Source organism: Dreissena polymorpha, chromosome 15 (assembly GCF_020536995.1).
Source record: "Dreissena polymorpha isolate Duluth1 chromosome 15, UMN_Dpol_1.0, whole genome shotgun sequence".
In the NCBI taxonomy this organism is placed as follows: domain Eukaryota; kingdom Metazoa; phylum Mollusca; class Bivalvia; order Myida; family Dreissenidae; genus Dreissena; species Dreissena polymorpha.
Genome location: NC_068369.1, coordinates 46,951,724 through 46,977,238, shown reverse-complemented (window position 1 = coordinate 46,977,238; position 25,515 = coordinate 46,951,724).

Here is a 25,515-nt window from a genome sequence, read left to right as displayed (position 1 = left end):
TTTTATTTTCATACAATTAAACATTTATTGTAAACAGATAATTAAAAAATTGATGGCATTGGTCGGCTGGTGCATAGCGGGAGGTCTACGAAAAAGGGAGCTTGCGAATAAAATAACATTCCAAAGAATCAATTAATTGCGTTTTCGTTTACTCGCCGATAATGGGGAGGGGAGCAAATAGTCGCTCTTTTGTTACTCCGTCCGAACTATTATTTTCTTGGAATTCAGTTTGCGTTGATTTGTAACGAATTTTTCAGAAAATCATAATCGTCCGTCCTTCCTTCCGTCCGTCTGTATGTCACTCCGTACGTTCGTCTTTTGGGTCCGTCCCTGTTTGTGTTTTCGGGCGAAAACTCAACAGTTATTTTCCGAGTTGATGAAACATGATATGCAGCGGGATGGCTATAGTAAAGGGATACTAATATAGCCATCGGCATTGTTGTCATTTTCAGGAAGATACTAGTTGATCAGCATGTTATTGTGTAATTGATTTATCGTTTCTGTGCAATATCGCGGGAACTTGGAAAAACTGTATATGCAATCTCCTTTAACAATGGACATTAGCATATTGTGAAGTTTTTCCGGTCCATTGTTTTCATTAAATAATTTGCATTTGCATAATCATTCCTTTACACATTATATCTCGGATACTTATGATCCGAATTTTATTTAACTTCATATTCAGTATCCCTTGTATGGGGCATGTGCATAGTTTAATGTTGTTTCGCTCAAATAATTGTACTTTTAAATTACTCTTACGTTTCTTTGTTATAAAACAGGAACTGATCATCTTTATTTTTTTTAAATTTGAATTCAATATCACAGGCTGACAAGTGCATATTATCATGTCGTTGTTCTCCAGCAAGTTTTCAGGGAGTTTTTGTCACTTCATCGTTTCCAAAAAAGGTCTCGAATACTTGTTATCCAAATTTGATGTTAAAATGTATGCAGCATCCGTATAGCTTGCACATGTGCACATAGCCAACGTGTTGTATGTCAAGGCTTTTGAAGGGCGGTATTGCCCTTTCATTAAAAATAAATCGTTGTTTAACGAAGCATATAGTGTTTTGCGCGAGATCTCGGGAACAAATGATTAGAATTTTGTAACAATATATATGCAGTATTGTTATAAGGCGGTCGTTCGTTTATTGTGATGTCATCCCGCATCACTAAGTTTTGAAGAACGTAATGACATTCACCCAATAATGTGTTTCCGTCTGAGATCTGGGACACTTATGACCCAAATTTGCAATCAGTATGCAGCATAGGTTGGGCATGAATATATTGTAATATGATTCCACTTAAATGTAATGTCAATGATATGGTACCGACAAGTCTGTCTGTCGACGAGTTCCCCAGCCAATATATTTACAAAACTCAAGCAACCTTCAGTTTCACTGACATTCGTCTTGCTATTGACATCGGTTCTTATTTAACACATGTATATTTTTAAACATGTTAATGCCATACGAATGTGACTGTATGTTAAGCGTCCAAGGGGGATTGATTCTCGGGTAACCTAACAAACAACACCATTTTAGACCTTGTATCAAAGAGAGTGTATGCAAAAGCATACAACGACCCCTATGACGATGCCCGTCTTCTCTGAAAACACATTGTCAAGAACTTTACTTTTTTGTGTGAAACATTGTCTTGTGGTGCATAACTGATTTTTCTCAGATCACGTCTCAGCGATTGCATGATTAATATAAACTCATATGGGTAATCACTTTTAAAATCTTCCTTGTATGAATCTGCAATGGTTATGGGTTAAACATATCCTACTGAGGTCAAAATTGGCCCCGCCCTAGTGTTGACTTGTTTTTTCTTATATGTATTTACGCACAACTTACAAAACAAATCGTCTTCTCTGAAATTGCAAGACCATGATGTTTGGTATTTGGCATGTATCATTGTATTGTAATATTTTACAAAGTTTGTTCACATCATGCCCCTTGGGGTCAAAACCGGCCACACACAAGGAAACATAATTTATATAGACTTCTTTTATAATTAAAAAAAATAATTCTAAACCCCTTAGGTCAAAATTTGAAGTTTGGTTTTTAACCACATAAATGGTCCTCTACCACTTTGTTTTAATCCTGTCTCTGGTGTCAACATTTGGCCCGCCCTAGGGGTAACTCGTTTTCCTTATATGTAGTAAAAACGTTTAAATCTGTTTACATGAAACTGCAGGGCCAAGAAGATGGTTATTTGCATGAAAAATGTTGCCGCGCTTCAGGGGTCAAATTATTTTTAACAATTGTATAGAAAACATCGATTGCTTCAAAAATCTTTTTTGAATCTTCATGGGTCAGGGGTTTGGTGTGTAACATGGGTTTTACTAATTGTTTTTCAAAATGTTGGTTAACCACGCCGAGGGATACATTAATTTATTAAGACGTGTGCGATAAATAACGTTACACTATCTGAAACCACAAGGGTCCGCAGTTTCATATTTGATATGCGACATCGAATGGTGGTCTGTACTTAGTTTGATAAAATCATGCCTGGAATAATAATTGGCCTCAATATTGAAGCTACTTGTTTCTTTTTTTTTTATAGTTTTATGGTAAAAGTTAAAATTAAGTTCCATGCCTTACGTTATAAATACTTAGACAATAACTTCAGTTATTGCACAAACATCGCACACTCTATGCACATAAAAGGTTAGTTTCTATATGTATGAGATGAGTGACCTAGGTTTGTAGGCAGTGTTTTTTATATTCAATATAAGACATACAATGTATACATGTATATTTTCATAAAAAAGTGACACCATGTAGCAGCAATAATAATCAAACATGATATACAAGATATGCTAATTTATTTTATGCTTTCCGGTGGTTTATAGAGAAATATCAGAATTAAAACTGATAATTTTACTGTTACAAACAATAGAAATTATCAGTGAAAATTATCGATAATTTTCACTGTTTACTGTGTCATTTTTGTGACGAAATTACGTCATTATCACAGCGAAATTCTTTAGTTAAACTCTTTAATGATGTATATAAAGTGTGAAAAAATCATAAAATATAAAGAAAATTTGTTGTATTCGGTGGAATATCGATTTTAATTTACTTGTGATCATGTAAAAAATATATTTTCAATCGTGGCTGCGCCAGTCGTGAAAATATCATTTTCTATGATCATTCGTGAATTAAAATCGATAATCCACCGAATCCAACAAATATCCTCTATATATACTTTTTTGACCTTGTGGTTTCCTTTTGATTCAAAACGGTTAATATGTATTTTTTTCTTTGGTCGTTTGTGACTTTTAAGAAAGAAAAACAACAGAATAATAATGAATAAGTAAAAGTTGCATAAAGTGGGTTGAAAGCATACTGGACTTGTTTATGAAAGTTTCATGTGTTTCCATTGTAGACAGTCTTGATGAGGACAGGCAATACACGTTTCGCTTTTTTGAAATGTTTAAACACTAAAAATGATGGATTTATCAAATTCAGATGTAGAGTTGTGTGTTTGTTTGTTTGTTTGTTTTTGTGTGTGTGCGCGGGTGCGCTTGTGTGCGCGTGTTTATGTGTGTGTGTGTGTGTTTAGGGTGGGATCAATCTTAACTTACATGTATCTTAACATTGTGAATGGCTTATTTTGTGGTAAATATTGATTATGTATTTCCATTTGAGATCGTACTATCAAAATTTGTATGTAATTCTAGTTGTTGAATTTGTATGTGAGGTATTTTTTCTGGTTTATAAACCTTCACATTTACGTAAACTGAACCTCAATTGTAACGGTTTTTCTCACTATTGTACAAAAGTAGTGTGCAACTAGACATACTTTATTTCAAACACATAATATAAACGCTTGATAGGAGTAAATAAACTATATGGTGAATTTACATTGTTTGATAGGAGTAAATAAACTATATGGTGATTTTACATTGCTTGATAGGGGTAAATAAACTATATGGTGATTTTACATTGTTTGATAGGGGTAAATAAACTATATGGTGATTTTACATTGTTTGATAGGACTAAATAAACTATATGGTGATTTTACATTGTTTGATAGGAGTAAATAAACTATATGGTGATTTTACATTGCTTGATAGGAGTAAATAAACTATATGGTGATTTTACATTGCTTGATAGGGGTAAATAAACTATATGGTGATTTTACATTGCTTGATGGGAGTAAATAAACTATATGGTGATTTTACATTTCTTGATGGGAGTAAATAAACTATATGATGATTTTACATTGCTTGATAGGAGTAAATAAACTATATGCTGATTTTACATTGCTTGACAGGAGTAAATAAACTATATGGTGATTTTACATTGCTTGATAGGAGTAAATAAACTATATGGTGATTTTACATTGCTTGATAGGAGTAAATAAACTATATGGTGATTTTGCATTTTCATAGTTGTTTGTGTTGTCATTGGGCCACGCAATGGACAGTTTGAAATCTATTTTTATGCATTCATTATTTGTATTGTCCTACCTTGTTTTAGGGTCTCAAAACGTATCCTTAACTTATCTAAATCTAATCTAAATACCATGTCTTTACCCTATGACTATTCCTAAATAAAAGAAACTCATTAAAAAGGGCAAGAAATATTAATGAACAACGATCACGTCAAATTATTAGAAATTGTCCAAGTTGGAAAATTGTAACCACCTTAAAAAAGCCGGGAAACAATCTCATCTACTTTACTTTCACCTGCCAGTTTTTAATCTCGCATTAATTGTTCAAGGACTGTTTATTTATACAATATGCTGTGTTTATTTTGCTAAACCATTAATATTTCTTTTCAAGTACGAATGCATATTTTCTTTTGAAATAAAATAACAAGACGCTATATGTATTACAACATATTTTATTGTACGAATAGGCTCTGTTCTGTTGAAAAGAAATACCGATAAACTGTTTAATACTATTGGAAATAAAACATTGTTGTTTATATTTAATGCCTTAAAGTAGAACTAAAAAGGTACTTGAGTTTGAAACATGTCGGGATCTTCAAAACATACATTCGGTTGCCGTTATAGGGTTTTATACGACGATAACATGTGTGTATTTCCATCGAAAACATCGATAACCTTCACTTTTTAAAGCTCGCATTTTAATACCTACTTAAGGGCTCCAAATTGTATCCCAATTATGATATGATGAATTTAAACTCAGTATATAAACCTCACCTTAAATACAAATACCACCACACAATTAATATACCAAATAACAAATACAGCTGCACAAAGGTAGTGTATAGACATTTGAAGGAAGTCATATAACCGAATATAGCTGAAATATGAAAGTCTTGTTGAAAATTCGTGTTAAAATACGACTTAGTATGTAATGGATTCTGTAAATGTCATTATGTCACGCTGTTTCTATTAAAAACATGTATGTGCATATCTCATCGACACTTCGCTTCAAAAAAAGACATTCTGTTTTTAGCTCATCTATTTTTTGAAAAAAAAAATGAGCTATTGTCATCACCTTGGCGTCGGCGTCGGCGTCTGCGTCGGCGTCGGCGTCTGCGTCGGCGTCGGCGTCCGGTTAAGTTTTGCGTTTAGGTCCACTTTTCTCAGAAAGTATCAATGCTATTGCATTCAAACTTGGTACACTTACTTACTTTCATGAGGGGAGTGGACAGGCAAAGTTAGATAACTCTGGCGTGCATTTTGACTGAATTATGTGCCTTTTTTATACTTAGAAAATTGAAAATTTTGGTTAAGTTTTGCGTTTAGGTCCACTTTTTTCAGAAAGTATCAATGCTATTGCATTCAAACTTGGTACACTTACTTACTATCATGAGGGGACTGGGCAGGCAAAGTTAGATAACTCTGGCATGCATTTTGACAGAATTATGTGCCCTTTTTATACTTAGAAAATTGAAAATTTTGGTTAAGTTTTGTGTTTAGGTCCATTTTATTCCTTAAGTATCAAAGCTATTGCTTTCATACTTGAAACACTTACTAACTATCATAATGGGACTGTGCAGGCAAAGTAATGCAACTCTGACTGGCATTTTGACAGAATTATGTGCCCTTTTTATACTTAGAAAATTGAAAATTTGGTTATGTTTTGTGTTTAGGTCCACTTTATTCCTACAGTATCAAAGCTATTGCTTTCATACTTGCAACCATTATTAACTATCGTAAGGGGACTGTGCAGGCAAAGTTATGTAACTCTGACTGGCATTTGGACGGAATTATGGGCCCTTTATACTTAGAAAATTGAAAGTTTGGTTAAGTTTTGTGTTTTGGTCCACTAAAGTATTATAGATATTGCTTTCATACTTGGAACACTCGCAAACTATCATAAGGGTACAGTAAAAGGACAAGTTGCATAACTCTGGATGTCATTTTTACGGAATTATGGCCCTTTTTTGACTTAGTAACTTTGAATATATGGTTAAATTTTGTGTTTCGATCCATTTTACTTCTTAAATATCAAGGCTATTGCTTTCAAACTTCAAATACTTTCATGCTATCATGAGGTTACTGTACCTGGCAAGTTGAATTTTACCTTGACCTTTGAATGACCTTGACTCTCAAGGTCAAATTATTAAATTTTGCTAAAATTGCCATAACTTCTTTGTTTATGATTAGATTTGATTGATACTTTGACAAAACTACTCTTACCTAACATACCATAATAGACTCCACCCCCCCTTCCCCCCCCCCCCCCATTTTTTTAACGGTTAAAAAACTAAACTATTTATTTTGATTATTTTATGGTTGAAATACCGTCCAACCATCGCACCCAAGCAAAACACCCCCCCCCACCCCCCTCCCCCCACCCCCCACCCGAATCCCCCCCCCCTAATATTTTTTTTTTTTTTTAAAGATCATCTCACAAATTACCACCACACCCTCACACTATACCCCCCCCCAACCTCACCCCCCATTTATTTTTTTTGAAACTGTTACAAAACACAAATATTTATTTTTATTATTTTATGTTTGAAATACCGTCCAACCATCGCACCCAAGAATCCCCCCACCCCACCCCTCCCCCCCCCGATTTTTTTTCCTTTTTTTCGCATTTTTGGAAGATAATGTAATAAATGTCCACACCCCCACACAATGCACCCCTCTTCTATCCTACCCTCGCTCCTTTGTGATTGAAAATGAGAGTCCCTTCACCTTTAAAAAGAAAATAGATGAGCGGTCTGCACCCGCAAGGCGGTGCTCTTGTTATCAATTGTCGTTACAAATATGATACTGATATTAGTTTGGTTAATACTGTAAAAGATATGTTTTACTCAGCATTGATTTTTCAGGGCGATTTGATCTATTGAAAGAACACTTTGAGAATCACTATCCGGCATATGAGAGAGACGAGCTTCACCAAGCTGTAATCGAAGACGATTTCGAGAAAGTGACTGCAATAATACGCACGGCTTACAAAGTAAGGCTGAACTTCGAAATAAAGACATGAGCACATTAGTTATCGATGACTTAAACACGAAAAAATTGTGTACGTTTGGTTTTTTAATTGATATTAATTTAAATTATTTTATTTAACTTATATGTTGCAATCTAAAGCAAATACCGCGTAAGAGAATATTAAATCAATATGTTCTTAATATTTTCGTATCCGCATTTGTTGTTTACCATGTTCAGATTATTAACTCAATAAATATCACATTGTGGAAATTTAAATCAAAGGAGCAAAACACGTTTAACGTTGGATCACAAATTAAACTGATTCACAAGTTTGGAACGCATCACATTGTTTCCCGAACTCCAAAGCCATTGCATATCTCTACAGCAACAACAGATTATATAACGTATGAAATTATCTTCATTTGGTACACAAACAGTGATTTTATGTAATTACGTTTTCTTGTCCTTCTTACCTCACTCTCCTTCTTTCCAGTCAGTTGGTCCTATATTGAGCCTATCTACAACTACGTTATTTCTAGTTATTGTTCCAGATCCAGATGTGAAATATGTCAAGGTCGCGCAAAATCAATTTTAAAATGAGATTTTGATTTTAGAATATCTACTCTGTTCAAATTCTCTGCTAACAATGTGTCATGCAAATGGTATATCGACGGCCAATACGGTATTATATTTCAAAACAATGTATCATTTGCATGTATTTATAAGTATATAGAAAATCCACAGTTGTAATGAACTCGTAATGAATGAAATGTACATGAAATACCGTTCTACCCATGCATCGATGACGTGTGCGTGTGTGGGTCCGCTCTATAATCTCCTCAAGTTTCATAGAACAAATTGTAAAATATTCGAATTTGAAATACGAGAAATACAGTTTTACATGTATTGACGGGGCTGCTTAAATGCCCATTATGACTGGCTCTTTCTGAAGTTAAAACTAACTGGTCCAGTTGACGCGGCCAATAAGTTACGCATTACAATGCGCTAACAGGGCATGGTGTGATTGAGGTGAATTATGAAGGGAGGAAAATTTTGTAGACTGTTTTTGACTACGCGAATCGCGTGCATAACGCAATAAAAAATCTTAAAACAGACATTTAAAGAAACACCATCTTAAACATATAAACAAGATTTTTTTTGAAAATCTTTATAAATTTACATTTAACTTATAATGCAAAGCCACCAGTATTAATTGTGATAAAAATCAATGTGTGCTCCGATTCCTGTGAACGATTACGGATATCTTTTTTTTTGACAACTTCGCAAGGGCGTACGAGCTCAATGTCTTTAAATTCTTAATAAGGTGAACAATGTTACAGTGTTCAACTAACGATAATTACCACGGGACACGTGTTTCACATCGAAACTGACTTTAGACTTACCAAGACAGAAAACATCCGTACCCATGTAGAAAGTAGTATCGCTTTCTGATTTATATCCACTGTTGTTTTCTCCCTTTCCCATTTAAATTCTTCTTTTAATAATTGTTCAATCTCCAAGATTTTGTGAGATTCATTCGTTCGTTCAATTTCGCTTCACAAAGGCGCCATTTGAAATGAATCAGCAAAGAACACATTTTAAAAGACCGATTATTATTGGAAGATTGGCAAACGAAAGCCAATAACACCGCTCGTTTAAAAATCTTTAGGCAGACTCTACCAGTGTGATATGAGGAGAGATTTCGCGGGTCGCGAATTTTTCTGGTCGCTTATGAAATACGCCCGCAGAATCGGTCGTACGATTTTTTTTAAAGAATTTGACCCCTAGACAAACCGATCCGCGAAATAAATACACTGAGTAAGGGGATGTGATTGTCAACGATTGATAGCTTTAATCGACTTTTGCAACTAATTAGCCTGATGATCAATAGTATCGAATTCAGCACAATTGACCTTAAAAGCTTCTCGATCGCTAGACGGACTCAATTTCGAATGCTACTCAGCTACTAGTTAGATGTACTGAAGTTTACAAATACGTCTGAAGTTATGAACACATTTGCTGCCCTAATGATCGACAGCTTCCGACGCGTCTGCAAAGTCATATAAAAGAATACACTATAAACATAGATAATAAACATGCGAACAGTTTACATCACAACGAGTTTTGATATAACCAATGTTTCACATTTGTCTATAACAGTGAAACGATTATTTGTTCAATGAAATATAAACATCCGATTCAATTACAGTTTTCACTTAGTAAAATAATCACTTAAACTATAAATGAGAAACAATGCCCATCAAATTTGTAAATGTGGTTACAACTGTAAACTGCTTGTTTAGTTGTCTTTATGCATTATAACATATATAACATATCATCATACGGCAAGGTTTAATACAATGATGGTGAAAATATGTGATCAATAGCCTTTAAATATTTTGTGTTACTTTGATATATGATATACAAAAGCATCACGTGTATGTGTGGTGTGTTCTTAAACGATGGTGGTAAATATGGAATACATTAGTATACAATTATTGTACCATGTTTGATTAAAGGGCGATATACGCGCCTGTGAATACATACTACCCACGACAATCGATGATTTACAAGACAAGGAGAATAAAGAACGTTATTTGCATCCACACCACGATCTATTCGTCTTAGTGGAAGACTCTACGCTCAACAAATTCGGAGGAGAAATTGAGTTTCGAGCTATTCTAGAAAAACGAATTTCGTCCGAAATGCTCCGATTAAGGATTAAAGGTACGAAGTTATACTCAAACTGTAATTATGTTTATAATGTTAACATATAATGTCTTCAGGCATATTTTGTATGTTAACGGAATCACAAATACACGTTTAAGACGATTTATTAACGATTCTAAATAAACGATTGCCTATACATATTATGAAAATTTATTAACATTTTGAGTGGTCATTATTTGTAAATAGATTAAGAATATACAGCTTGGGACAGTGCATACATCATTGCCATTGTTATTTACACATACTGGTATACAAGACTGTTTATACATACATTAAAGGTCAATTTTCTTAACATTGGAAGATCAAACATTCCCTTTTGTTGTTTGACAACTTCGCAAGGGCATTTAAAATACGGTAATACATTTTGTTTCCCAATCGATGTCATTACATCACGACATTTTTATTTAGCAGCACTTTTTAATGCCTATACATAACACGATGGATTTTTGAATAAAACATAATATAATATTCCTCTATATTTTGTGAATCATGCCCAGTGAAAAATACTAGTGTCAACAATCATTATTGCGCTTGCATTCCAATGTTTTAAAAGGGAAGCTAAGTCGACAAATAATGAGCTAACATCCGCTTTATAATGCGAGTGTTTGATATCTAACCTGGTTGGGTTGTACATAAATCTAGATGAGAACGAAACTTGTAGCTACGTCGTTAAAGATAACCCGGTCAGCGCCAAGGGGGATATTTTGAAACTTTCTTAGACACTTTGTATTTAAGTATTTAGAAACAATTCATATGATTCAATGATGATTTTCTTTGCATGTGATACAATTTAAATTTCAGAATGTATATTGTGAAGAAACTTTAGAAACATATGATAATAACTGTTGTCGTATTTGATTAAAGAAATCTTGTATAATACCTAAAAATTTATTCTCGTTTTGACACGTAAATAAGACACTGTGTAACACATTTCTTAGCTTTAGTTTAAAGCCTCATAAATAATCAAAATCAACGAATATTTCGTTAAATATTTTGTAAAATTAATGTTAACCAATAACAAATGAGTTTCTAAAAGCAATAGCCACAATGTCAACAGTAGATGTGGTTTGGTAATATAGATTTAACGAAAAACAAAATGCTCGTTTTTTTTATTTTGTGTTTCACAAAATTTGCCATGTGAATTTCCCGCGACTATATTTACGAGCAATGGCTTTACAAGATTATTTATCTTATATAAATTTTTGGAGCATTCTAAGGATAATAAATACAAGACATAAATATTTTCAGATTATTGGTAGAAATGTTCTTCGATGGGTGAATAGTTTTTTGTATGATTTCAACCAAGAAGGTAAACATTAATAATACATGTTTGGAAGAAAGGTCTAATCTGATTTCTTACTTATTGGAACACTAAACACGGCTGTATGTACACACACAAAAACGATTCAATAAGCATTGGCAAATCATCAAATTTCACAATAAAATGCTTGTTTTGAAGCCGTATGTGAAGTTAGCCTATTTAGCCATTTTTTAGCAAGTTTAGTGCGTAGGTTAAACATGCATCCTGATTAGCCAATTCAGCCTATTTAGCACCACCTACAGCATAGGTAGCCTATTTTACAAGTTCAGTACATACGTTGGAAAATGCATCATACTTAGCCTATTTAGCATATTTAGCAGCCTTTTCAGCCAATTTACCATGTTTAGCAAGTTTGGTACATAGGTTGAACAAATTAAGTATTCTTTTTAGCACATTGTGCAGTGTTTTCCGCCTACTAAACCAATTTTTTAAGTTTAGTACATGTATTGAAAACTACATATTATGAAGTATATTTAATCTGTTAAACAGTATTACCTACTTATTTATTATATTTAAAAAGTATTTTAAATAGGGTGAAACACGCATCCTATTGAAGCTATTGAGAAACATATTCAGTCTATTTAGCTTTTAAGAACTCTTATTAAATATGTTGAAACATACATCATTTCTAGCCTGAAAAGCAGCCTATTAGCCTTAATACGGATTTTCCGAAAGTTTATTAAATAAGTTCGAACGGACAGCATATTAAGCCTTTTAAGGCCATATAACATCATAACTCTTGATCAACCTATTTTGCCTTTTTAGCAAAATTTAAATAGGATAAAATATACAGCCTATTTAGCAGGTTATTTACAAGCCAATTGTGTTATTTCCATAACGAGTGTGTATGCACCTTTAAGGGACCCTTTCGAACAAACAAGAGTTATCCAACCCGGATGCGACCCACTGCATGCTCACCTCCCGTCTGCTGCCTGTCGGACTGACCTAGTTTCGGTACGGGGTTTTAAATAAGGATCGGCATCACATACATCCTACTTAGCGTATTATGCGCTATTAACATGGCAAGTGGCTATGCGCCTTTAAGGGCTGCTTTTGGACAAAAATAGTTATCCTGCGAAAGCGACCTAGTGTACGTTTATCTCACGTCGGCCGCCTGTCGGCTCGGGGTTGTAATTAAAGTCAGCGTCACATACAGCCTATTAAGCGTATTATGCGCAATTTACTTGACGAGTGGATATGCACGTTTAAGGGCCGCTTTCGGACAAACAAGATTTGATTTTTATAAATTATCAAAAGGAACTAGTTTACAGGTTGATATTTTGATAATATTCTGAACGCGTGTCACACATTCTAAAGTATAGAAATAAAATAATGTACGTACAGCAGAGGAGCAAAAAAACTTTCGAATATAAAGAATATGCTGCAAATAACCGTTTTATAAATGTAAATTTGGTTTAAGGAATAGACTTATAACATTTAATTGGCTTTCATCATTATAATTGATGTCGCATGTGGTATGAGGTTACGTAAGTTTAGGGTAACTTACTGGCAATAATGCAACAGCTCTCTAACTAGGAAATGTGAGTAAAAGAAAACACATATAATCTAGGTACATTTTACAGTACTTGTCAAATAATGTACACGTTCAAATCTTATTAACAGTGGTCTTATTGCAGGTGTTCATTTGAAGAATCATTATGACAAATACATTAACTTTACTGTTTTCAAGCACTGATATAAGCGCGGATTGCAATTACATTTTATGTTCTAAATGTATGTGAATTTCAATCATTAATGTATTGTTTTTTATTATTCGGCGTTGCTGTTTAACCCAACGTTTCACCTTAAATGACCTTTACAGAACGCAGCAGACCCACATGTCTACACTTCATTTATTCCATTGGCTGGTGAGAGCATAATACCCGAAAACATTTGCAACATCACCGCGTCTTTGAAGTGTAGGATGTAACACTGCTCAATGTAAGGTGATGCGAACTAATTTCTGCCCCAGTTAAAATTACGCTGTGCATCCCCCAAGACTTACAGAGTCGATGATGGGACAGTAAATCGTCGGGAAAAGACGGAATGTACTTTCAATAAAGCGCTATGTTCACAACATATCATTGCTTTAAAGATAAAACTTTAAGGGAAAGAAATGACTGAAAACCTATCGAAAAACAATTTGATTTGATGATTTTAAATGTTTTGATACTAAAAACGATGATTTTGTTTTCCGTAAACCGCTCGGGTATTTCCACCCCCTATTTTGGTTGCGACGTCAACTTGACTTAACGCGCATGACACGGACACTCGTCCATTGTTATTACTGATTGGAGCTTGAATACTTAACGCTTAACGTCAACTTTGACAATCAATATCGAGATATTTTGTAAGTTTTGTGTTAAGTTTTAAAATCTGACCGACAGTCACTTAATTCCGTCTCACACAAGTACGGTTCAACAGAAAATTCTTCACAGTCACTATCATATTCCATTTTAATAAATTGTTTTTACAAATCTTGCGAGAAGTTTCACATCCAAAACCGTTTATGCCGGTTTGTTATTTCGGGCGAATGAACACGGGTCAAACCTACGTCACTACGCGTTTGGATGAAAATGGCGAGTAGATCGGAATGTGAGAAAATTTCTCGACTTTGTTATATTCGTTCTCGCTAATTACACCGTCATTGAATCGAAGCAAGGTGCGATCACGTTTTCATATGCACTAAACTCGAAAAAAAAGATGTTTAAGGGTTTTAAATAGCATTGAATTTCACCTTTAAGAACTTTACAAATAAATATTTTAAAATGCATTGTACTTTTAAATGCATGAACTTATAATTATTATTAGGCCACAACAAATTGATGATGTGATCTATGGATTTTAGCCAACCGGAAATGGAACGAGCGAGCGAACATTTTATTTTATTTTTATTCAATTTTTTTTAATCGCAGGCGAGCAAAAAGCGAAAAAAACAAAAACAAATATTGTTTATATAAACTGATACTATATTTTAACATTACACATATATTGGTCTAATTTGAGCGCAAAAAAAGACTAGTATACATTCTAGTATAATGAATAGTACTGTTATATTTATAACAATAGTAGTACAACAATAAGAGAGAACACTTTTTTAATCAAATCAATTTAAACAAGCAAATTTGTTGAATTTACATCCCGGGCAATATACTTCTGGATACAAAAGTTTTCTGAACGGATGGACAACGCCAACGTGCATCATCCTCTTATCCATATATATACTCATACCAAGTTTCAATGAAATCCGTCAAAGCACTTCCAAGTTATGGCTCAGGACACACACACATTTTTTTTCAAGATATAAAGGGCCATAACTCCATTATTATTCAATGGTGTACAATGCCATTTTGCTTGCATCATACTTTTATCAATATATATATATATACTCATACCAAGTTTCAATGAAATCCGCAAAAGCACTTCCAAAATATGGCCCCGGACACAAATGCATTATTTCAGAATACAAAGGGCCATAGCTCCTTTATTAACAGATGGTGTACAATGCCATTTGGCTTGCATCATCATCTTATCCATTCATATACTCATACCAAGTTTTAATGAAATCCGCCAAAGCACTTCCAAAATATGGCTCCGGGCACAAAAGTTCCGGACGGGTGGACGGACAGACGGAAAACGCCAAAACAATATCCCTCCGCCTAAGGCGGAGATAAAAAACAACATACTTTACCAAGAAACATGCAATCAAGAATGACTAGAATCAGCTTAATTCTTAAGGCAAAACAAATAAAATCTGTAGAAAAAGAAGTAAAACTGGTTAATACTAAACACATATTTTTTTTTAAGTTAAAGCATTTGCTGTTTAATCCAATCCATGATTTTTCATTTTCAATCACAACATGTCAACATTAATACGTCATATGAACATAATTTGCTATGGTGTCATTTTCATACCAAAACAAATTAGGAATGGTTGACGGCCTGAATGTGCTCACTTGATGTTTTGCTTTTGAACAAATTTCTTGGCGCCCAAGTGTTTTCCTCTTTTCCAGAATGTCGACATAAACCTTGGACTTCATCATCATATATTTGAAAGCATCGGGCTCACTGTTAATACTAGGATTAGGTAGGCGCTCATTGTTTATAGTAAACTCGACAACTTTTTGTCCAATTCCACTGCGACACTAAGTTGCATGTTAATTTTTGACATTTTTATTTTATCACTACCGCCTAGTTTACCACAAATGTTTACCGCATTGACGCATTTTGGTGATATTTCGTATCCCGATGCAGATGATGCTGCGAGGAACAAAGCACGGAGATCATCAGTAATGCGATGATTGATTGCAACTGGCGGAACAATTACGTTTCCGTTAACAAATTTCGCTGAAACAACGAGGCAGACGGACGCCGCCATTCTTTTACAATAAACCAATCAATATCGGAAAGCGTTATAACAGTCTATATCGTAAAATACGTATTCTAAATTAAAATTAATCATTGAACGAATATGTTCGGAGCACAAATAGTTGCTGCGGGCGCAAATTAAAATTATTTTTTTTCGTTTTAAGATTTTTGATTGCGGGAAATACATCGAACATGTAATCAATTTGTTGTGGCTTTACCTACACAAAAAAATCGATTCAAAATAATCTAATATTTAAATAGAAAATCTTAATTGCTTGTTAACTATTATTGAACAAAATTCTGCAATTTAATCCAAAATGTTACAATAAAATTAATATTATTTAATAATTGCTTATTATTTATATTATCTGAGTAAAAAATGGCACGTATACATATAGTCATAATAAAAGTAGATTATTTGTAATGAAACTATTTCATTAACTTATGTATATTAGGTTTTAATTCTACTTTAGCCTACAAATTGTAATGATCCGAAAAATAAAAACTCGGCATTTATGTTTAAATCATCCATGACGGATTATTTGAGTATTAAATATTGACCTTTGTTTTGGTATAATATACAATAGAAACCTGCTTTAACTTGAACTTAAATATTTAACAATAAATTTACTGGTATTATAACTAGTATTAGTGTTATTAATTTAGATTTTTACAAAAAATATTATTATCATAATTATTATTCTCTTTTTTTTATACTTTTTTCGCTATATTTTTCAACTACTTTCACCTTGCAACCAATATATATTGGTAAAACAAATGATTCGGAAGCCTATTGTCTGTGGTGTTAAATTAAACGGGCGCTGATTGTGTAGGTAGACAATTTATTCGGGTTCTGATTGTCCTAGTCGACAAATTTACGAGGTGACGATTGTCCGAAAATACCAAAAAGACGCAGAGTCGATTTTCCGGATGCCATTTGTCTGGATAGCACGTGCTGGTACCTTATAACGTTTTACTTATTTTAAAGATGATAAAAACATAAAAAAAAAACATAAAACACATAACAAATGTCGTCACAACACTAAGTACAGTCCTCATACACTTACGTCCGTACCCGCTCTTACATTCAAGAGGAACACATACCCCTGAAAGAGTTTGGACACGGACTTTAATTGGTGTGCAATGATGAATTCAAAAATTGCGGATACGCATATATTAGTGGTTGAGGGGGGGGGGGGAGAAGAGGGATGAAATTGTTTACATTATTATGTTTGAAAACGTAAAGACGAACAACATGTGAAGATGAGTAATGTCGTAACCGACGTTTTGCACTTCAAATAAGTTCATCCAATACACGTAATCATTTAAATAGTAGTTTCGGTAAATTAACATCAATGCATTGTTTGTTTAGCAAGGATACGTGAATACAAATACATAATACATAAATTACAAGTTAACCATTCGAAATTTCACAAGACTTCGCTGACAAAAATGCCGAAAAGCAGATACAATTTGAGACGTGCAAAGGGGTCATATAATGATTACTTACGGCCGACGGATTGAAATTAACTCATTAAACAGTGCGTTAGTATTATTCATTATCGAATAATCATTATTATCTCTGATTTGTTGAGGTTAGATACAAGTTTAAAACCAAATGTCTGAAAAAATATCAATCATTATCATATTAAATGCTAAAAAAAAATATGTGTTAAGACGTTCCAGTGTGAACCATATTGCTTAGATTTTTTGTTTGTCTTTTTGAATTAAGTTAGTTTAAGATATGCATTTGCATAATTTAATTTTAACTAAACTTTGTCAAGAACCAGGCAACAACAACGCAAACACAGAAAAAAATCCGGGAGCCAGCAAGCATGCCCGAAGAAATAATAGTAAACACAAATCCTGGATCCAGCAAGCTACGCATGCGCGAAGAAATAATAGTTAACACAAATCCGGGATACAGCATGCAACGCATGCGTGAATTCGGTTACATTACACCAACATAAAATTTATGGGAAGAACGCCTCATACGTTTTACATGATATATGTGATGCCGACTCTAATAAAAAAAACGCGCTAAGACTATGTTAGCTCGACAGGCAGCCAAAGGGAGTTCAGCGTGCACTAGGTTGCTTCCGGGGGACAACTCTAGTTTGTCGGAAAGCGGCTATCAGAGGTGCATACCCACTCGTCATGTAAATAGCGCATACTACGCTAAATATGCTGTATGTGACAACGACCCTAATAAAAACCCCGGGCCGAAACTAGGTAAGCCCGACGGGCAGCCAACGGGAGTTCAGCGTTCACTAGGTCGCTTTCGATGGATAACTCTTGTTTGTCCGAAAGCGACCCTTAAAGGTGATCGTCATGTAATTAGAGCCTAATACGTTAAAAAGGCTGTGCATGCATGCATGTTCAGCGTATACTAGGTCGTTTCCGGTGGATAACTCTTGTTTGTCTAAAAGCGGCCTTTAAAGGTGCATAACCACTCGCCATGTTAAAAGCGCATACTCAGTAATAAGCTTAATAGGCTGTATGTGACAACGACCCTAATTAAAATGCAAGGCCAAAACTAGGTCAGCCGGACAGGCAGCGGTCGGGAGTTCAGCATGTACTATGTCGCTTATGAGAGATAACTTGTTTTTCCTAAAGCGGCCCATAAAGTTGCATACTCAATCGCCATGTAATTAGCGCCTAATACGCTTGATAGGTTTAATGTGACGCCTACCCTTATTTAAACCAAGGGCCGAAACTAGGTTAGCCCGACAGGAAGTCGATGGGAGTTCATTGTTCACTCTGTCGCTTCTGGTTGTAAACTCTTGTTTTTCCAAAAGCGACCCTTAAACGTGCATATCAATTCGCCATGTAAATAGCGCATTATACGCTTAGTAAGCTGTATTTGATGTGAGGCTGACCCTAATTAAAACCCCGTGCAGAAACTTGGTTAGTCAGACAGGCGGCCTACGAGAGGACAGCGTGCATTAGGTCGCTTCTTGGCGATAAGTCTTGTTTGTTCAAAAAGGGCCCTTAAAGTTGACTACCCGCTCGCTTTTAGAATAACGAAAACGTGGGTAACTTCAACTATATACCAAGCTTGCTAAATAGCCTTAATAAGCTTAATGTTTCAGCTAAAAAGGTTAAATAGGCTAAAAAGAATGTTTGAAACAACCTATGTGCTTAACTTGCTAAATGGACAAAATAGGCTAAATAGGCTAACATCACACATGTTTTTTAAGCTAGAAGTCATAACTTTCATATCTATTGATTACACCTTATGTCTTAAGATAATTGTTATTCCTATTAATCAAATAATGGTTTGTTTAATAGTATTATTTAATTTTACATATCGCTACTATGAATAGTAACAAAATTGCGTCGCGAGCGGGCCATTGTTCGTATCTAGCGGGCCAATATAATTTATATCGGCTCGCAAAGCCAGGCCGATTTTTCATATCTGATAAGAATCGGATCGCGCGGCTTCAACTAAACAAAATGGCGTCCAAATTCAGTTTCAGCCATCGGTAATCAATAAAATAAAGTACAACTCAACGAAAGGATCGAACATAATTTTAACGACACGTAGCACACAATTAAGAAAAAATATAATAGATAATACAAATGCATCTATTTATCTATTTGAGCTTTAACAGGATTCATCGAACAGCAAAATTTTATATTAAAAGACAAACTTACATCAACAACTTAAATCCGAAGCTTATAATACTAAAATAACAACGATGTGCTATTCCGTTCTGTTTTGTTATTCCATTCGTTATTCCATATTGATTTTAAATCACACATTTTTAAACGATGGTATCGAGTGCTATCCACTTTAACTAAAAGAAAGGTTTACGAAATCGAATGACTTGTTTTCATAGTTATGCATGAAAAACACACATTCACACAATCCGAAATACGTTTTGGATTCGTTCGATGCTTAAAAATATTTATCTGTTAAATATAGATTTACATGTTTAAGATGAACTTTTATTCATCCTATGAAAATATGACCCGTTGTATAAATAGCATTCCGACATTGCAAATAATATCAATTTCAAATCTGTTTATCAACCCTATATAATAAATCAACCGGGTTGTTATATTGAAACAAATATGCTCAAACTTTTTACTTAGAGCATGTCAGAAGCCGGTTATATCAGAATATATAAATAACAAACACATATTTAGTCAACACATATATAGTCAAAACTAAATATATTTTTAATATTCATAAACGTTATAATATTAAAAGCTGACATAAAGCAGTTTTCAAAGAATTAAAGGCATGCGTACTAATAATAAACAACAACAACACACAATTAATACATATTAACGTTATTCTATGTATATTCACAATTAAATACACTTTATCATTTCACTTTCGGTCAAGGTATATTTAATATAGTTTTTCATAGTCCACGATTTTTACTAAATCTTTAAACGAAATCGCAAGATGTTCTCCATTTAGGCGGATTTCGTTTCCTAGCGGAACGGCGCAGAAGTGGAACTCGTCAACTTTTTCTGTTTTACTTTTAATGCAACATTTCGCACAATGACAAGATCTCCAGGTTGAATTTTAGCATCTCTTGCCTTCATGTCGTATTGGCGCTTGTTAATTTCCGCTCTCCTATAAGCAATATCTGCAGCTTTGTGGTATGAAGTATCTCACCGTTCACGCCGTTTTCGAGCGTATTCATTCTTATACTTTGCATCAATATCTTTAGTGTGTTCGTCGTCCAATGAAATTTCACCGACGTCTTTCCGCTGTGGAATGACATATCGTGGTACCAGGTAACTCTGTTTGTGCGTGTCTTTAGAATGAGGAACACCGTCTTTACTGTTGATGTCCACTCCAAATAGTAATAACATATTTCGATGAAGGCGACGTATGCGTTTTGCTATCGCGTCATCCCTCCTGACGTCGTAGACTGGAATTTCAGGCCCATACCAAAAACGGCGTATCTTCCCAGCGGTCAGCGATTTTCTGTTTTACTTTTAATGCAACATTTCGCACAATGACAAGATCTCCAGGTTGAATTTTAGCATCTCTTGCCTTCATGTCGTATTGGCGCTTGTTAATTTCCGCTCTCCTATAAGCAATCTCTGCAGCTTTGTGGTATGAAGTATCTCACCGTTCACGCCGTTTTCGAGCGTATTCATTCTTATACTTTGCATCAATATCTTTAGTGTGGAGACCTAGAAGCACATCCACTTCGAGCCTGGGTTGGCACCCAAACATCACGAAGTAAGGTGAGTACCCAGAACTATTGTGCATACTCGAGTTATATGCGTGCACTAATGTACTAAACATTTTTATTACGGTTTGGTTAAATCTCTCGACCATTCCATTACCCATGGCATGATGCGAAGAAGTCCGGGATCGATATACGCCTGCAAGTTGACAAATCTCTTGAGTGAAGCTGGACATAAAATTGGCTCCTTTATCACTATGAATCCTTGCCGTAAATCCGTAGTGAACGAAAAAAAATTCAAAAATGACACGGGCGGTGGTATAAGCCGTCGTCTGGTTGTTGGTAGGAAAAGCTTGGGCATATCTGCCTAAATGGTCAAGGATAACGAGAATATTCACCTTTGGATTTATCGAGACGGAGAAAATGTAAACACACAATTTTCATAGAAGCTGATTTCTGAATACTGACAAATGGGGCTGCTTCTGCATGTTTCTTTAGCCGAATGCACCTAGAACAACTGACTGATGACAGTGTCCATACCAGGCCAGTAATATCTCTGTTTAACTAACTAATGGCGTAGTGCTGTCCCGAGTCTGATTGTTGAGATCATCGTGAAGAGCACGGAACACTTCATTCCGTAAATGTTCCGGTAGTATACGTTGTTAATACAACTGGTTCCCATTATTGGCTATCAGATAATAAACGCCGTCTCTCAGTACCAATGTGCTCAGTATCTTTTGTACTTATGTACAGCTGAAATATTCTCGATGCTCGCGGAGCTGTCGTCCTGGTGATTTGCTTGATATAGTTAATGAGTTCGTCAATAACTTTATCAGACAGTTAAGATCGTCGCCAATCCTTTGAACTTAAAGCATGTGTTTGCATGACGGCATCTGGAACAATTGTTTCTTGTTTAAGTTCGGCTATCTTTGAGGGATCAGGGTCCGTGTACATACCGTCTTATCGTTTTTTCTTTTTGCATTCGACAACACGAAACACGAAAATAAACGCATATTAGTTCATATTCTGATTTTCTTATAACCGAAACAAAAACAAAAAACAAAGAAGAAATCGACTTATTTATATCGTTTTTCGTTTTACTAATTTCAAAACAAAACACGAAACGTGTATGTCTGTTCCTATTTCGTTTCAATTTAAATTAAAAAAAACAACAACAATATTTGAAAATTGAAACAAAGCGCCTGCTCTCATTTATCGTTCTTGATTTGATAAAACGATACACGGAAAACGGAAAACGAGGGGCGCTGCGCAGCTTTATTTGGATGATAACTCATGATTAATCTTAGTGCGCAGTTTCCTCCCTTTGAAACTATTATTTTGAATAATAAAATGTTCACTATTACATGTATTATAGAGGAATAATAGACAAGTCTTGACACAGCTCTTTTTGCCTAGTCTAATGGAATAATGAATAAATCAACAGTAAAGTTATATACCAATATACATGCCTGCTTTTGTTTCAAGTTATTGGATTTGATTTAATGTATAACATGCATTACAATAATCATTGCACATAAAAATATCTTTGTTCGGCGTAGCCTGTCCCTTCAAGTAATAAACAAAAATTGAATTATTTACTACACTGTATTCATATCTGTTTAAGAAATGAAATAAAAATCCACATTATTGCTAAACATATACACATGTACATTCAATTAGTATGGTGAATTATTCCTATGAGCATGCACGGCCTCATAAAGCCCTGTTATGGCACGTCGTGTGCCGTCCTGGGGACCGTTTCAATAAGCTCTCGTAAGTATGTTACGACTCGTAAACCAGTTGCGATTATCGCAACTTGCCATTTTGCGTTTCAATAAACTTTCGCAACTTACGATATCGTAGAATTCTCTCGTAAGTCTACGAGACGTAAGTAGCAGTCGTAGTTACGTCGAAACCAAAATGGACGCCGCGTATGTTGTGCATATAGACGCCGAATAAGAAGCTTTTGGCTCCGTCTTTTTTATCGACGACAATACAGAGGAAGTAAACATGTTGTTTTTTATCCCTTGATTACTTTCTGCAAAATATTTAACGTTGGAATCAATATGTCAGTTACTGCCCTTTGTTTATTTTCTATAAGAATAAATAAATCAAAATAAATTGTAATTTATCATACGTGAAAACCCTTAAGTGTATATTACGTGTGTGATTCAATTATATTGTTCAACAGCAGTTGAGGTATATGCGCTTTCCGCCGCTCGAATTATTGTGCAATGAATAATTTTGCTGTAAGCTTTTATCTCCATTGCAATGTGCATGTGATTTCGGAAGTTTTTTTGTTCGGATAAGTACTCAATGGAGCCTTGTTTTTTATTGGTTAATGTTTGTTATCAACGCTATACAACTCGTTACAATTTATTCCTTTTCTTTGTATTATGTTTATTTAATATTCTGTCAGAACGATACATGTATTGCTAAATTATGTTGGATTAGAAAATGTGCCGAGTTAGGCAACTGTAAGCCTACATGTGTATCAAACCTACAACCACAGAACACCAAAGTGATGATCATCATGAAATAACAAATCAGTTACTGAGTTATCAAAATATCTTGTTGTTCTTGAACACACATACACAACAGTAACATATTATAGTATTTTCATTACATTAGAATTATTATTCACTTTTTCATTTTGTACTACACCAACAGGTACTCATCACTGACATAAAATAAAGATTTTTGGCCAAAGGAAACATCTATTCCAAGCTGGCAGATCTTCATGGAATCAGCAGACAATCTTTCGTTATTTGACATGCCTTCACGAGTTCAATCAGAAAACATCTGATCGGTAAATGTCTGTATTTCTATAATCAATTACTCAATCATGATTTTAAACTGTTGTAGAAAATATGTTATTTATTTAAATACATCATGTCTTACATATAGGATCTGGCACGAGTTGTCTCATCGTACCATATTTTATTAAACGAGTTAAGGAATTTTGTAAGTAAGCCTTTTGCGAGCTTACTGATGAATTTCTAGACGAGTTTAATAAAATATGGTACATGTATGATATGACAACGTGTGTGAGATCTTTTTTATCACATGCTTTTAAATGAGCAAATTAAATAAATATTTACGCAAACATAATGATAAATCCCAAATGTTTACATTTCGTGGAATCATTTGACGTTGCAACGCCATTTCGGTGAAATAACAAAAGAAAATGCTTAAAAGGTATATTACACATGTGTAACAGGGTATAGCATGTGATAAAATCTTATATAGATATTGGGTCAAATAACTAAAGTTTAAATCATTTTTCATTTTACAGGGATGGTACAATCATAATTTATTTACTTTTCATCTTTATTTATTCCTCATTTGTTTTTTTATTTGATACATGTACATAAACAATATGTGAATAAAAATCAATAGATGATAAAAACTTGAGCACAGTAAATAAATGAAAATTTAAACACAGTTAATTAAATCATGTATATAAATGCTGTATCATGTACTGTTAATTTTAAACGCATGATACATTCAATAGGTTTCCAGTCCGTGTACAACAACAAACTTGCGTGAAGGTTGGATTCTGCCACAAGGCCTGGGAGCAGTGGATGGGACTCTCATACCCATAATACTGAATACGTTATATTACACACATGCAGTTGAACACAGCAGGAACTCTTGAAGAAAAAAATGTGTATTTTTTTATTTGAACTTAAATGTAAAATATATATTTAATTTTAGCTCGACTATACCTTGAATGATAAGCTGTGTATAAAATTATAGCAACATCCTTATATCACTGTTTCTATTACATATTTTCATTAAAAGCACTTATGTATTCAGGGTCATTATGTCATTGTGAGGTCACTGACGCGTCATTGGTCATCGTCGGCTTGGGTACTACTTACATGTCGTAACGCGCTACCAATTATCTTAAACAAACTTCTCTTTATAAAACAACTGTATCAACATGCATTTTGAGTATGAGTTTCGTTAATTTAGAGGCCATTTTATAGAAAATTGACATAAAAAAAATAGCCGGCAACGACCGATTTAGTGTTAAATTTCCCTGGTACGTTTTAGTATATTTACCGTTCCCGGGGTACATGTAAGCAAACTTAAGAGTACCCGGGGTAAGTAGTGCCCGATCCGACAATGACCAATCGAGCTTCACTGACCAAGTTGCTTATCTCTGACCTGCATTTAGCTTAATAATGCCCCTTTTGTACTTAAAATGTTCCACTTAAATTGTGGGTACAGCTACTCCATATCCCTATATTTTCCACAGATATTGAAATAATCCTTCACATATGTAGTCAGATTTTTTTTAAATCATATAAATAATATTTCCTTGGGTCATTGTTATAACCACTACAAATATTTACTGTTGTTGCGAATAAAGTTGTTAAAACTGTTTAAACTGGATGTTGTGTTAGTGAATCTTTAAGAGAAGAAGCTTCTTGAATCATGTCACTTTAGCTTCTTACTTCACAAACTTTTTGTTCAACATGTAATTAAATACACTTTAGGTTATAAAGTGGATTGCAATACAGAAGTACTTAAAAAGAATGATGTTTGAAGTTGTCAGCATTA